The sequence below is a fragment of the Channa argus genome, chromosome 6 (genome assembly GCF_033026475.1).
Source record: "Channa argus isolate prfri chromosome 6, Channa argus male v1.0, whole genome shotgun sequence".
NCBI classification, from domain to species: domain Eukaryota; kingdom Metazoa; phylum Chordata; class Actinopteri; order Anabantiformes; family Channidae; genus Channa; species Channa argus.
The window spans coordinates 24,024,716-24,038,849 of NC_090202.1; positions in this window are offsets into that span (position 1 = coordinate 24,024,716).

Here is a 14,134-nt window from a genome sequence, read left to right on the forward strand (position 1 = left end):
CTCCTTCCCATTACAATACACACACATTCATGCTGAAATATGCCCCACAGTCTTAAAGTTTTCACCCTTTGGTAGCTCCAGTAGAGCTTCTACAGGCTATTAGATACAACAGCAACTTGCAGAAGAAGACATCAACAATAATCATTGCATTTTTACCATTTGTTATAAATTATTAGCTTACACTCTTCCTCAAGTTTCATAAAAAAAAATTAGTACACAACAGAGGACCAAGGGTCTGTGTCCATTATTGTTTTATCTGGGGCCTGCAACAAGCTGAACATCAAAGATGGCACTAGATGGCAGTAATGTTCTATTGAAGACCCCCAATTTCCATCATTATAGAAAAGGACATGAATCTGATGTTTGAGATTATGTATAAAATTGTAGCCGTGTGTGATAAGACCCGAGGGGTTCTTTGCATATCTTCTCATAAAATGAATATGTCCCGAATTTGGTAAGAAGAACATGTGGTTGTAAACTATGATTTTTTATTCAGCCTTGATTTAAATGGATTTCCACTCACAACAGTTAAGATGCTTAGTCCTGTAAGCATATTATGTGATGGGGTACATATTCATTGAAATATATGCTCTGCTTTGAAACTCATATTGTCTGCCAGGCGCTTTTTTCAACCTGGAGGGTCTTGTGAGCGGGTTGGTCTGCACTACCCCATGTCATATGCAGGACAAAACAATACCTGGCAACCTGCAATAAGCAAACTACAGACACAGAAAGCATATGGATTTTCTGTCCCTGAGTTGACACCGGATGATTCATTCAGATTAGCCCCCACTGATGGAGCCACAACTGTATCCTGCTTTGATTTATGGCACATTGGAGATGCAATGTTTGTCAAAGCGATTAACAAGATCTGTGCTGGCACAGACCTGAATAACAAGAGCCAGATGTCTAGGTAAGGTAGATAATATACAGCAGATTTCCTCTGGCATGGTATGTGATGTCCTAAAATGCAAAAAAAAACAAAAAAGAGGAAGTGTGTAGACACAGTTGATATGTTATATTTGCATAAATATAGACAAAATGCAGAGGAGTATGGTAGAAAACAGTGAAGCACTGAAGTGAAGTGCAGTGCAGAAAGTTATACATTTTGGTGCTGTTTCCCTCTTTGTGCTACACTGGAAATTGAGTATCCATCCACACTTGCCCTCTCACTGACCTTTCACAGCTAGTCCTCATGTCTTGTTAACACCACCGCGGTGGAAGCGCAGTGCCAGATGATATTCACAGACCTTTATAGCCTCTCTCAGTGACATGCAACTTTTGTCTCTGTGCTCAAGTCACAGAATATTTTTTTACATGCTTGTTTTTGTGGAAGTCAAATATATTCTGTGATAGGAAGAATTTCCTAAAGGTTACTGAAGCATGACATTACCAGCATATTTAACTGCTTACAATTACACATTAAACAGGATCAGAATTAGTCATGAATATATAATATATGTAACAGTGTGAATCTGTTCAATGTATATTTTGTATTTGTCTTGACATAATAATGCCAACACACACACACACACATATTATATTACTCTACAATGCTGTCCAAACAGTGTGTGATCAGTCCACACAGCAACTGACGTATTCCTTAAGTTCTTCCTACGTCCTCCCAACGATTTCCTGTCTAAGTGTTTTTGTTGTTGTTGACACCAAACTAAACTTTAAATCCTTAACTTCAGAAATGCTATTTCATCGTAAAGGGTGTTGTAGACTGCTTCCTTTGATTTGCCGTAGGAGGTCCTTTGAAGGACCTCCTACGGCAAATTCTGTAAACAAGGTCAGTGTGGAGAGATATGGCTTCATAGCACGCCCTGCATTTTTCACATCTCGTAATGCAAGGCCTCAACCGGCGATAGCAGTGACTATCAGTAAACATTAATTTTAAATTAATAGTGTGCCTCTGCCTGATCCTTTTCTTGTCTGTGGTAGTAAGATTATCTAAAAAGACTATTTGCTTATAGAACAGTATATTTCTTTCCATATGCATTTCGTGTCTCACGGCTTTCCGTTTAAGCTTGCATTCATTTTCAGCAGCTATGATGCACTGTTTTCCTCCTCGGGGTGTTTTGGGTACGCTTGCTTACATCTGTGTGTTTTTGTCAGTGTGATAACAATTGCAAGCTGTGCAGCTGACAAAAGTCTTGGTGAGATTAAAGACAGAAATGGCTCAGTTTCTTTTTTCATCTCCAGCAGATGCTACTCATATTGACAGACACAACTCTCTCATGCAAATCAGGATAATAAATATTAGTCATAAAGCCGGTGCTTGCTCAGGTTTTAACAGGTGCACTGGCTGGGGTTATGACTTAAACAGGGATAATTCCTTATACTTGTGCATGATTGAAAGGATAAATGTAAGCTATCAATAGGGTGGTGTGGGAAAGCCATTAGAAAATGTCACTATAGTATATTTAATGACCCAATGATAGACTCCAGTGCTGCAGTTTAGGATGCTGAAACTGTTTTTTTTTTGTTTGTTTTTTACAGTTTTATCCTGTTGAATCTCTTCCAATTTGAGAAACCCATCTGTCCATCCATCATTTTTTTTTTAATGCTGCTTATCCAATTCAGGGTCACGCTTGGGGGAGCTGAGGATCGGAAGCATGTTTCATCCAAGCTACGTCCTCAGGTTCTTCTACTCATAGCTGGTCATGCTCCACCAGAGCCACAGCTGAAAATCCTGTGCCCCTTGACAACAGATAAACAGACGTTTTAACACACTGAATATCTATTATCCCTGAAATGTTTCATGGCTGTCCAGCTCTGAACCCCCTGAATTATTCAAGGTCCCCCCCCATCACACGGTGTCTCTGTGGCCTGTTAAACTCTAAAGAAAGATGACTTTGGCTTCCTACTGAGGTCTACTCTTATAGATAACACTTTCCTCCTTTCAATTTCTGCTATTTGTCACTGGCTATCGGTCACTATCCAAAGCATGTGAACAGAGGTGAAGGTCATGAGGCAGATTAACTCCTACATAAAGAGCTTTGTAATGCGCTTCTTAGAAGAGATATCATACTGTCTATTTTGCCCCTCATGGATATTTGCCTTGACATTGCTGCATCACATTCTGAACATCATTCAGAACTTAAAAACATCTATTCAAATCATTAAACCAATATATACATTGCAACTAGTATTGCACATTGTAATAGAAACTTGTGCAGTGTGGTTCTAGCTACATGCACACCCACCTTGTTAATATGGGACAAAGCCTCTACCTAAGATTTGGAAGTCATTTTTGCTGCTTTCTGTTTACCAACTTTGAGCTCACACTAACGGTGATGATTAACCTTGGAAGGATGTCATCATGTGCAAAACAGCTGCTATTTTGTCTCAAAACTTGAGCCCATGCTGCCACTGTGCATTCGTTTCACAATTGCCTGTCTTTACATAATACAAACAGGAGACAGTCGACAGGGCGTAACTGCTGGTGATCTCAGCCCGACACAAGCAAGCACCTCAGGGAATGTCATCATTAGCCTTTTCCAAATACTTTAAACGCATGTAGACAGGATTTACATAATTGTAGCCCTCTGATTATCGTCAAGAGTGTAAAAAGTATGTAAGGCAGAAATATGAAGTTTGATTACTGATATTAGGCTTTTTTCCACTTGTTTGGCATCGGCCCTCTGTGACTAGAGCATACAGTATCCTTCTAAAATAAAGAAGACATGTGCTCTGTAATTTCATCTTTAAAATGATTCTGTATTACTTGACATGCAGAAAGCAGGACCGCAGATGTCAGCAGCTGGCACAAAGATAGTTTGAAATATATAACAATTAGCAGTGTCTCCTTAAATGTGATGCATGCTAAAGCCACTGTGCACTGCGTGGCGCCTCGGCCGACTGCTCCCAGATAAAACAAACCAGGACTGGTTATTTATTTACTTGTCTGTTTGTTTTGTTCCTCTGCTGTACTCCAGCATTGTGTGGCAGGGTTTTGTTAACTGCATAAAAATGAATGTGGTTTGCAGTGGATGTCCAAGGGCTCATCGAGCCAAATTCCATGCAAAATCTTCCAACAACATGAGTAGTTGGAGAGGCTACTATGACATTGTTTCCAATATTACACACCCTGCATCACCCAATAAATGATATTATGATATTGTCTAAAGAACCATCACATTTCTTTTCTTGTATTTTTGCAGTTTCTTTGCATATTAACAAAGCAATGGATCTTTGGTTAAAGAGCTAATGTTCAAATCATGGTTACAAGTCCTTTAATGTGGCAGGTCATTTACACTGAATTCTTCACTACCCTTGTTATTAATCTCCCAAGCTTCTATGCAGTGAATGTAGCACTCACTATAATTGGCAATGGCAAAATTAACAAAATTAGCAGTTACACTTTCTCACCGAGCTCTGACATGTAGCCTGCAGCCATTTCAGGGTTTAGACTAAGCTATGAAGTCCAACCAGGATTGTGTCCAATACCTTAGAGAAACAACAACACAAAAACTTCATTTGATTCTCATTATTATCACCTACTGGCTTTAGGTTGTGACAGACTTGAGAAACAAGATTGTTGCATAACACCTCTGCTGGATATGTATAGCCTGTCTGTGGTAATTTAATGCAGCCAAGTCTGCCACTGCAAACAGCACGATAACACCTCTCTTTGTGAATTCTTGCTTGTCTCCATGCAAAGTGGGAACGTGAGTAACATTCTCACCTCGAAATAGATGTTACTTTGTGAAAATCACTAATATTGCTTGCCAACAAGGTCCACAGAGCTGTTCAGTTATGGAGTTTTATTATGTCTCACTGGTGTCCCGCAATTATCCCTCTATTCAATGCCTTTACTTATGACTCATAATAGCCACTAAAGGGAAATTTCTCCCTGACTAGTGTCAGGTGCAAAGTAACAGAGACGTTAGGATGGAGGTGTGTTGTTCAGTCTCTGTCTTTGTATCATATCGAGGGCAGGATCTGGTCTAAAGATATAAACGATGTGCCTATCATCTGAAGGAGAAAAAGTTGTATTATACCACCTGCACATCCCTTGAGTAGCATAATAATCTTTAAAAGCAGAGAAAATCCCATTACCTGTCACAGATTTCTTCCCTCATAATTGCCGGAGCCTCCCCTTTGGGAGGGATGGAGGGTGAAGGACACCAGACGGGCTGATATCAGACTATCTTCACAAAAAATCTAGGGGACATCTATTTTCGTTTTGTCACTCCCACAGCAAGGTTCGCCTTTTCTCAATCTTTAAAAACACGTTTCGGTATTAGACATTACTGCAATGTCTGCACAAACGTTCACATATTTGCTTCCTAATGTAGGTCTTATGTTTAGCATTGCTCCATTGCCTCTGTAAAACTAAATTAAAAACTATAAAACATAATTTATTCCCAGCGAGGGGGTTCTGTTTGTGGTCTTTTCTTTTTCTGTGCGTTAATTAGTGGGACATCTCAAGAATGCCTTGACAGATATCAGTGACAAGTAAAAGTTTTTTTTTAAATCCATTAAATTAAAAAATGATCACCATCTCATCTAATTATACAGAAAATGTATATTTATAAGGGAACCTTTTTAATTAGGCATTTACATATTTTGTGTGTACAGAAATGAAAAACTGGTCTGTCAAAACCATGATCATAATTTTAATGCACACAAATGAGTTTTTAACATTTTCATAATGAAATTTATCTCATTAAAACGTAGGAAATAGTAGTTTACTATGACATATTGGCTTAACCTTCTCCAGGGGAAATCTGGACAAGTCTCCACCTAATTTCCCAAATATTTCACGTACTGCCCAGGATGTCTGAAGGTACCTGCACGGGGAGACCTGTATGGAGGTCATTCGGTGAAATAAATAGCCGTATCTATATTTTATGATTTACACATTTAGATGCATTATAAGCAAAATTGTTACTTCTACTTGAGTATTTGTGAAAAATCACATTTGCAAATTGTTGTGTTCAAATGTTGATTTACAGATCCTGTCAGCCACACGGAACTTTTTTTGCACTTTTCTCCTGCGGGTTTGGGGGTGGGGGGGCGGAAATTTACACACGTATCAGCCAATCACATCGCTGTTCCTCCAGCCAATTAGAGACCTGTGGCTTTTTAACTCTGACCGCTTAATGTAAACAAGATGGAGCTAACATGCTAGCAAGACCCCCAGGGAACATCCCGGCTAATGTGCAGGTGAGTTCATATTTAAAAAAAGTAAAGATCTAGATGGAGTATGGAGTTAGCATTGCAATGTTGTTTATTTCACGTCAATCTATGTTTATTGTGCCTTAGTTGAGAGAACTCCAGCTAAACAGCTACATTAGCATGATAGCGTTAGCCAGTGAACTTGGAGGAGGCTAGTTAGCGTCCAGCTGTCCGCTAACATTAGTGTCTGTGTTAAATATATTAACTCAGCAACGGCTATGAATTGGTGATGAGTGGCTCAGCCGGTGACCTCAGCATGTGAGGGGCATGCATGTGGCTCAAATATCACCTTAGGTGGTACTTTGCGTAGGTCACTTATGTAGAAAAAGGACAACTAATGTTAGTCCCCTTGATAGATTTGTTCTTGAGACAATGAGTTTGTGCAAAAAAAAAAATTACAAATGTGATTTTGCACAAATACTCAAACTACAGGTACAAATCTTATTCACAATGCATCTAAATTTGTAAATCATGAAGTACAGATACAAATATTTATTCAGGTCTACGAATTAGCTCCGTAGACCTGATACAGATCAAATTCCTGCCAGGGTTTCCACCCCAAGCTGCTCCTGGGTGCCTGAGATCCTGTGCATCCTATAGCCCACTTGTAATGTCATGGTTTTGGTCAACTGCTATATACAGATGAGGGTAGAAGGTTGTAGACTAACCAAATGCAATGCAAGGCGCCTTAAGCACAGTAGCATACTGTATATTTAGAACAGATGGGCCAAATCCCAGTAGCAAAGCTATCAACATCTATTGTGTTTGGCACTGACCCATATCTCACAAATACACACACAAAATACACAAGGAAACTTCCAAAGGGGTTAAACTCTAGACATCCCAGAATGTGCAGTTCTCCTCGCCGAGCCATTAAAGATGACGTTAATCACTGTGGTTCAGAAACTCTTTCCCCCTCAGGAGCAACACGAGGCTTGTTCCTCTGTGAGGTGGCTGACGTGAGAGACTCACCAAAAATTACAAGATCCAGACAGTTTTTAGTTCTGCTTTACTCTGTCAACCCAATTACAGACTTTACAGATATCCGGGGTCTTCGTTGTCCACTTTCTTTTCCTGAAAAGACAATAAAACAGATCTTCTGTATTTCATTTAGAACAAACAGAGTGCTATCACCTGTAAGTATGGATCACAGGCCACAGATTCGAGTGTTCAGTCACAACATGTTCAGACAGCGCAAATGTACAACAAGTTAGGCAGCAAAATTTTAAATGTGGTGGCATAAAATAAAATTTCAACATCTTATGCCTCTGTCTGGCAAAAATTGTCTTTTTTCTTTCCTCGTTCTTTTTTGTTTGTCCTCTGCTGGAGCTCATTTCTGTTGCATTTCTGGCTTTCATCGTTTTAATCTTCACGAATTTGGCTTGTCCAGGGGAATACCTGGAGGAGATTGCTTTGTTTGTTTGCCTTGTTATTTCTTGTGCATCGTGGTGCAGGTTGAGCGGTGTGATTCTGTGAACGATGGCATGAACCAATTTTTAATGAACTGTTTTACCTTGTGACTGGTTGCTGGAAACGTTTGATGTTTGCTCATGGAAAGAAGGAGACGTCGATAGTGTGAACTTCTGTTCTGTGACATTTCATTTTGTCTCATTTTAAATGTACAGCTTTGAAAGAACAATGAAAGATAAAAGGGGGAGAAGATGAGCAATTCGTGGTATCCTGGCAATTGAAGACATCAAATTTCAGGTTGTGGAATTCTGTTTTAGCTGATCTTGTTTGGACGTTAGGTCGTAACTTCGTACGGATAAAGAGTTCCTTTAGGATAAGACAATAAAATAAAGTTTAGTGATCCTTGAGATGAAGAAATTGTTGCAGCCACAGAAAATATGGCTGGGCTCGCATACTTTGTACCGTTACATAGGTTTTGGAAATTCTGGCAATAGATTTTGTTTTTATGGGATGAAATGAAGTAGTCAGTAAAACAAAAGACCTTGATGATCATAACAATAAGTGTCATCACATACTTAACCTATATTACACAATGCAATTATGTAGTTGTGCAGAGAACAATGTGGGCTCTATAGAGGCTCAATCACATTTACTCAATCACTTTTTCCATCCAGTCAGACTCAAAGCAATGACATTAAATACACTGTGTCTCTTAATGTCCTTGTTCGTTTTTGTGATATGCTAATGTATGCAGATTAAGGGGGTCATTAGCATATTCATCCCAGGAGACACGTCTGCATGTACTGATTGTATTTCTGGGGCCAAAAATTCATAAAGACCAGCCAAGTTTTTTTTTTTTTTTTTTCCCTCGTCTGGTAAATTGTTCCATTAGTCTTCCTCGGAAAAATAATTCTAGGCTTTCCAAATAACCAGACAGCCAATTCTGTAAAGATATCAATAATTATTACTTGTTTCCAACATCACAATTACATGTTGGAAGGATGTGCTTCACGAAAGCTCAGTGCTGTGGAATACAGTTTGCAAGAGAACGTATTCTCTCAACGAGGTGTGTGTAGAAATGCATTTTTCTTCCCCCTTTTTACATCTGTGTACAATGGCATCATCTGGGAACTTTGCAGATACCTCAAGTTCTTACACAAAAAACTACACTGTCTTACAAAGTGCTGCAGGACCAGCTCTAAAACCGATGTATGCAGTAGTTCAAATCCCCACCCTCAGCAGCAGCTGCATTAAATGCTGCTACACTGACCGTTAAAAAGACATATGGTTAACAGCTGTTTAGTTAGCAGTTGTCACATTCTCAGTAGGTGCACTTTTCTCTGTTAATGTGTTTATTCTCCAGTATGTATTATGCTAACACACCTGCAACCCACTCACTCATAAAATACTAGTTAGCAAACTGCATGGTGTTGTTAGACCCCACTTTCCAACTTGTATCATAATTCACCTACTGTATGTGGAACAAGAACAGCCTTTATTCCTGCAGAGTCTCCACTGCATGTTTGGTAAGCATCACGTGATGTAAATACTTTAATATCTGGAAATTTAAAAAAAAAAAAATCCTAAATCATTTAGAGATTCAGTTTTAATGGGTCTAGAGGAGTAACAAGGCACCTCAGAATGCTGTTTATCTGTCAGGGCTGTTCCAAGATGTAGGGTGGCACATAACACACTTTTATGTTTATGTCTGTCTCTACTATTGATAGGGCACTTCTGTGCTGACTCATCACACCTGTAGTCTGAACTAGTGGTGGAAATGGATGTGGAAGAGATGACATTATCACAGGCACTACTTCAAGTACCAAAAATGCCAATAAAAAGTTATATCATAAACGGTATACACTGAATGTACATTCAAAGTTATAGCAACAGAGGAATTATGAAATTTGTTGTCAGCTCAGTTTAAAACTGTGTCTTATCTTCATGGCAACAAGTCACCAGACTCCCACTTTACATAAACCTGTTATGCGGGAAAACCGCATGTAATGCAATAAGCAAAATGCTACAACACCAATAAATCCTTCAGAAACCATGTTTTGGATCTCATAGTCTAGCTCGGTTTAACACAGTTGATCTAACAGATGGTGCATTTAGTTAAACTACAGTAAAACTTAATGTCTGTGGAGATTTTCAGTCATCCAGGTCATGGTTATCCCAGCGGTGCTACTCACACTCTTGAAGATGAGAGGCAAACCATCTTCAAGATTCTCAAACAAGTCCAGCGTTCACTGAGCCCCTTCGGGAAAATGGAAACTGGTGTCTCATCTCATAAGTTTCTCATCTTTTTTTTTTACCTGTTCCTATAGTGTTCTCACTGTTATGATGTAAACACATCTAACCCCTGTGGATGAAGAGTGCAGTTATACGTAACAGGACCCAAACTCTGCAGCCCCGTCCAAACAAAGACGCCTCAGCACAGAGTTAAACGTGTGACGAGCATTTCTTTAACGCCCAGCAACAAGATTATTGACTCATCAATAAACTTTCATCCCAGCCCAGTAAATCTGCCAAATGCTTAATCAAATAAAATCTCAAAGTAATAGCATCTGATCCTCAACATGAGGGTGCATAAATGTGTTCTATTGACATTACCGCAGACACGCAAATCTGCATACAAATGATGCCAAATGAAAGCAGTTTTAGTCTGCGCCTACCTGCAGGACTTAGATCAAACATGCACATGAAAAGCACTGCAATTAAGACACAATTACAAAAAAATGCCATAAAAGCTGACCCCATTACGGAGAACAGTTGAATTGACAGCCTGCCTACGGTTTTAATGTACATAATAGTAGCCCTTTTTAGCGTACGGTTGATCTTTTCTCATTAATTATTCACTGGATAGCATTTGGGTTTCATGTGTAACTACACCTCCAATCCTATCAATCAGAACAAATATCATTAGTATGAGTGTAGTCCTCTGTGACCTTTTCAGATCACATTATGATAGTGAACACAGTGAGAAGGTCAGCGAGGGTCCTCTTTGTGCCGAGGAGGAGGCCTGGCACAATATGAGCTGCTCTGATGTAGATGTTACACGATGAACTGAGGAAGATGCTAATGAGGAAATTAACAAGGAACATACATCTGAAGCATAGGTTTGCTGTATTGAGACTGCAGTTGTGAGCTATTAGACGCCAGTCACAGGATTCTGTAAATGGACAGTAATTATACTATAAATGTCAAAACAGGCTTCAACTTGCATTATTTTTGCTTATATTGCAAGAGTCATTAGTAAGTCATACAGTAATGGTTTATTCTGACTAAAATTTCATTTTGAGAGAGAGAGAGAGAGAGAGAGAGAGAGAGAGAGAGAGAGAGAGAGAGAGAGAGAGAGAGAGAGAGAGAGAGAGAGAGAGAGAGAGAGAGAGAGAGAGAGAGAGAGAGAGAGAGAGAGAGAGAGAGAGAGAGAGAGAGAGAGAGAGAGAGAGAGAGAGAGAGAGAGAGAGAGAGAGAGAGAGAGAATATGAATGTTTTGTTGCTATTAAAATTAATTAAAATATTAAATGCTTCTTCTTTTGACATTTTATATTTAAGAGATTTCTGCTGTGAGCTCATAAGGCTCTCAATGACATGTTGTTTTCTACGATGTTTCCAAAAGAAATGGATTTCACACATGCATTAATTGGCAGAAAACTATAAAGAAGGAGATTGTTTGCTGCTCCTACGGCACATTGTCAGCCTTTTTCTGCCCCACAAATACCTTTCTGTTTGACTGCAGCACCTCCATCTATGAAACAAATTGCTCTGACTCACCTATAGCCACTTAATTCTGGTCAGGTAAGACTGAACTCCCAACAACCCGAGCTCTGACCTTATTAATTAATTTCTGTGGGACTTTCTATTGACTGCAAGACAGTGGCTGAATAGACAGTTGGCTTATGTTTGAGCAAATACGATACGATTATGAAAAGAAGAGACTGGCACTGCTGAAATGAATTTCAACTTGCCTGTCCATCAGTGAGAGAAGCACAAAACCAATACAACAGATTGTTTCTATGAGCCAGAAAATGATACTAAGAGGATAACGGTTGTGTGGTGAAGTTTATGATATACAAACTACAGTTTATGCATTTTTGTGGCAAACTATAGAAAGGCCTGACTCTATCCCAGCATGCACTGTGCAAAGGGCAGGGAGGCTCTGGCTAAGTAGCAAGAATCTACAGCCAAACACACCCATGTCCATGGACCACTCAGCATGTCTTTGGATAGAGAAAGGAAACCTGCAAACGTGGAGCAGCTCAAATCATCTGGCTCAGACTCAAAGCCAGGACTTTATTGCCTGATAGCAGTTATTGCACACAACCTCATTTCACACAACTAGAATTGTCTGTCCTCTTTTTTTTTTTTTTTTGTAATTTTTTTGGAAAACTACTTTATCACACACAAGCACTTCCAAAGGAAAACTAGAAAGTTAACTAACTGAAAAGCATCAATGGTGAACGCGTCTTTATTTTGCGTCTTTGTTTTTGATCTGAGCTACATTTTGAACAGGGCTTTGAAATTTTTTGTTCTGGCGTTTCTGCTAATGGAAGCCCTTACTGTTTTTGTTTTAAAAAAAAAATAAAAATCCTTTGTTCCTACAGGAAACAACTATGCCTTATGCTTTGCAATCGTGGACCAGAAAATGTTTCAGTTTTGGATATTCGGTGCCTGTTCTTACATTTTTTTTGTCTGTGTATTCAGTCTGTGTTTGATCATTTTGTTTATGGCTTTTGATACTTGGTGTCTGTTTTTGATTTGTGGGCACCCAGACCTCTTGGGCCCCTGGGCCTGTGGCTGGTAGCTCCGTTCAACCAAGTTTGCACAAACTATTGCTCCATATCATCTCCTTTCACAAAGTGCAGCAATAGCATGACATGTAAAATGCAGCCATCTACCAGCACTATTATTATATTACGGTCTACAGATGATTAACAGTTTCCATGTCACGTTTGCATGACCTCAGGGGTGTGGCACACACGTAACACCTCAACTTCTTTCATAACAATATGAGCTATTATTTCACTTGGTATGAATATTAAACACATAACGCCTCGACTCTAAATGCGTAAGTAACAATGAATTAGTAAACTCGCTAGAAATCCTGCTAAGTGACTGAAACAATTGGGTGAACTTTGCGGTGATGACTGACGGAATCAGTTAAGGTGTTGCGGACATTTCACTGCTTTTTCGTTCGGTTTTATTCTTGAGCATATTTGCCAGAGCCTTGCTCGGCTTCACACTGTGTTTCCACTAGTGTACACGGTGATTTGGAGATCAATTGTAATTTTATTGGTAAAATGTCAACCTCATAACGAGAATATTTTCCTAATGATAACACTGGGGACGTCTTTGTTGTGGTATGTCTTGTTCTTCAAAATGTGATAATGTGATATTTGCACATTGACTATTCTTGTTCTGTGTAGGTGTTATCATGACATTTAATGTTTCCACTAACAACCAAAGTACAGGCACTGATAACAGAATACCACTTGAGGCTTTTTTTGTTTTTTTTTTCCCCTCCCCCTTTTTTTCCTGGCACACAATGCTTTACCTCGCGTTTAATTTTGTAATTAACATACATGAATCTTAAGCTCATCTTAATTGAATTGCGTGGATTTTAATTAAGGGCTATTTTAAAACTGTAATGGGACACACCACTATTACTCCTTGTCTGATAAATACAGGGGGCAGGGCAAGTGAACACGCCTCTCCTTCGATGAAGATTAATAAAGATTGTGCATCATAAACAAACAAATCGAAAGATATGCTGTAATTGTGTAATATGTTTCATTGCGGGTGACATGAAATGAGAAAAAACCCCAACATGCCTTTGTCCTCCTAGGATATTGTGTCATATCCTTTTGCCTCTCTTGATGCTTCCTACAGTATGTCATTAGGGATAGAAAGTGACACAGTTATAGTAGACAGGAGACAATTCCACTGCATATTCCTAGAAAGGGTAATAACAGGAAAGGTGCTTTTGACACACATATTTAAATCAAAGTAACAGACCATTAGTGTTCTCCCACAAACCTCTACTCCAGGAGGCGAGAGCCAAATATCAAAGGTGGACAGTTTTCACTTCAAAGAATTCTCCAAATACATATGACATTACAATTTAATGAGATACATAAATCTCTCAGTGAAGCCCATGCTGTGCAGGCTATATTAGATGCACTGTAATGCATTGGTGGTGCTTTGCCGTAGAGGCACCGTCAGTGTGCAAGCAAGAAACACACTGTGTAATATCATCTCAATGTCATCCCGGAGATTATCGTGAAATGGCTTTGGAGTTACTGATGAAACTGAAATCGTGAACTAATAATAGCACGAACAAATAATGCTTCATCAACTCGGAGGATGAAAGTGAATGATCAAAGGAATGGGCCCTGAATGCCGGTTTAAATAGTGGGAAAACATCCACAGATCAAATCAAACACATAATTTAAATGATCAGACATGATCTCTTTGTGTTTTTAGTACATTATTGTGTGATAAAGTGTTGACTGCACAGTTTTTGCTCGACACTCTT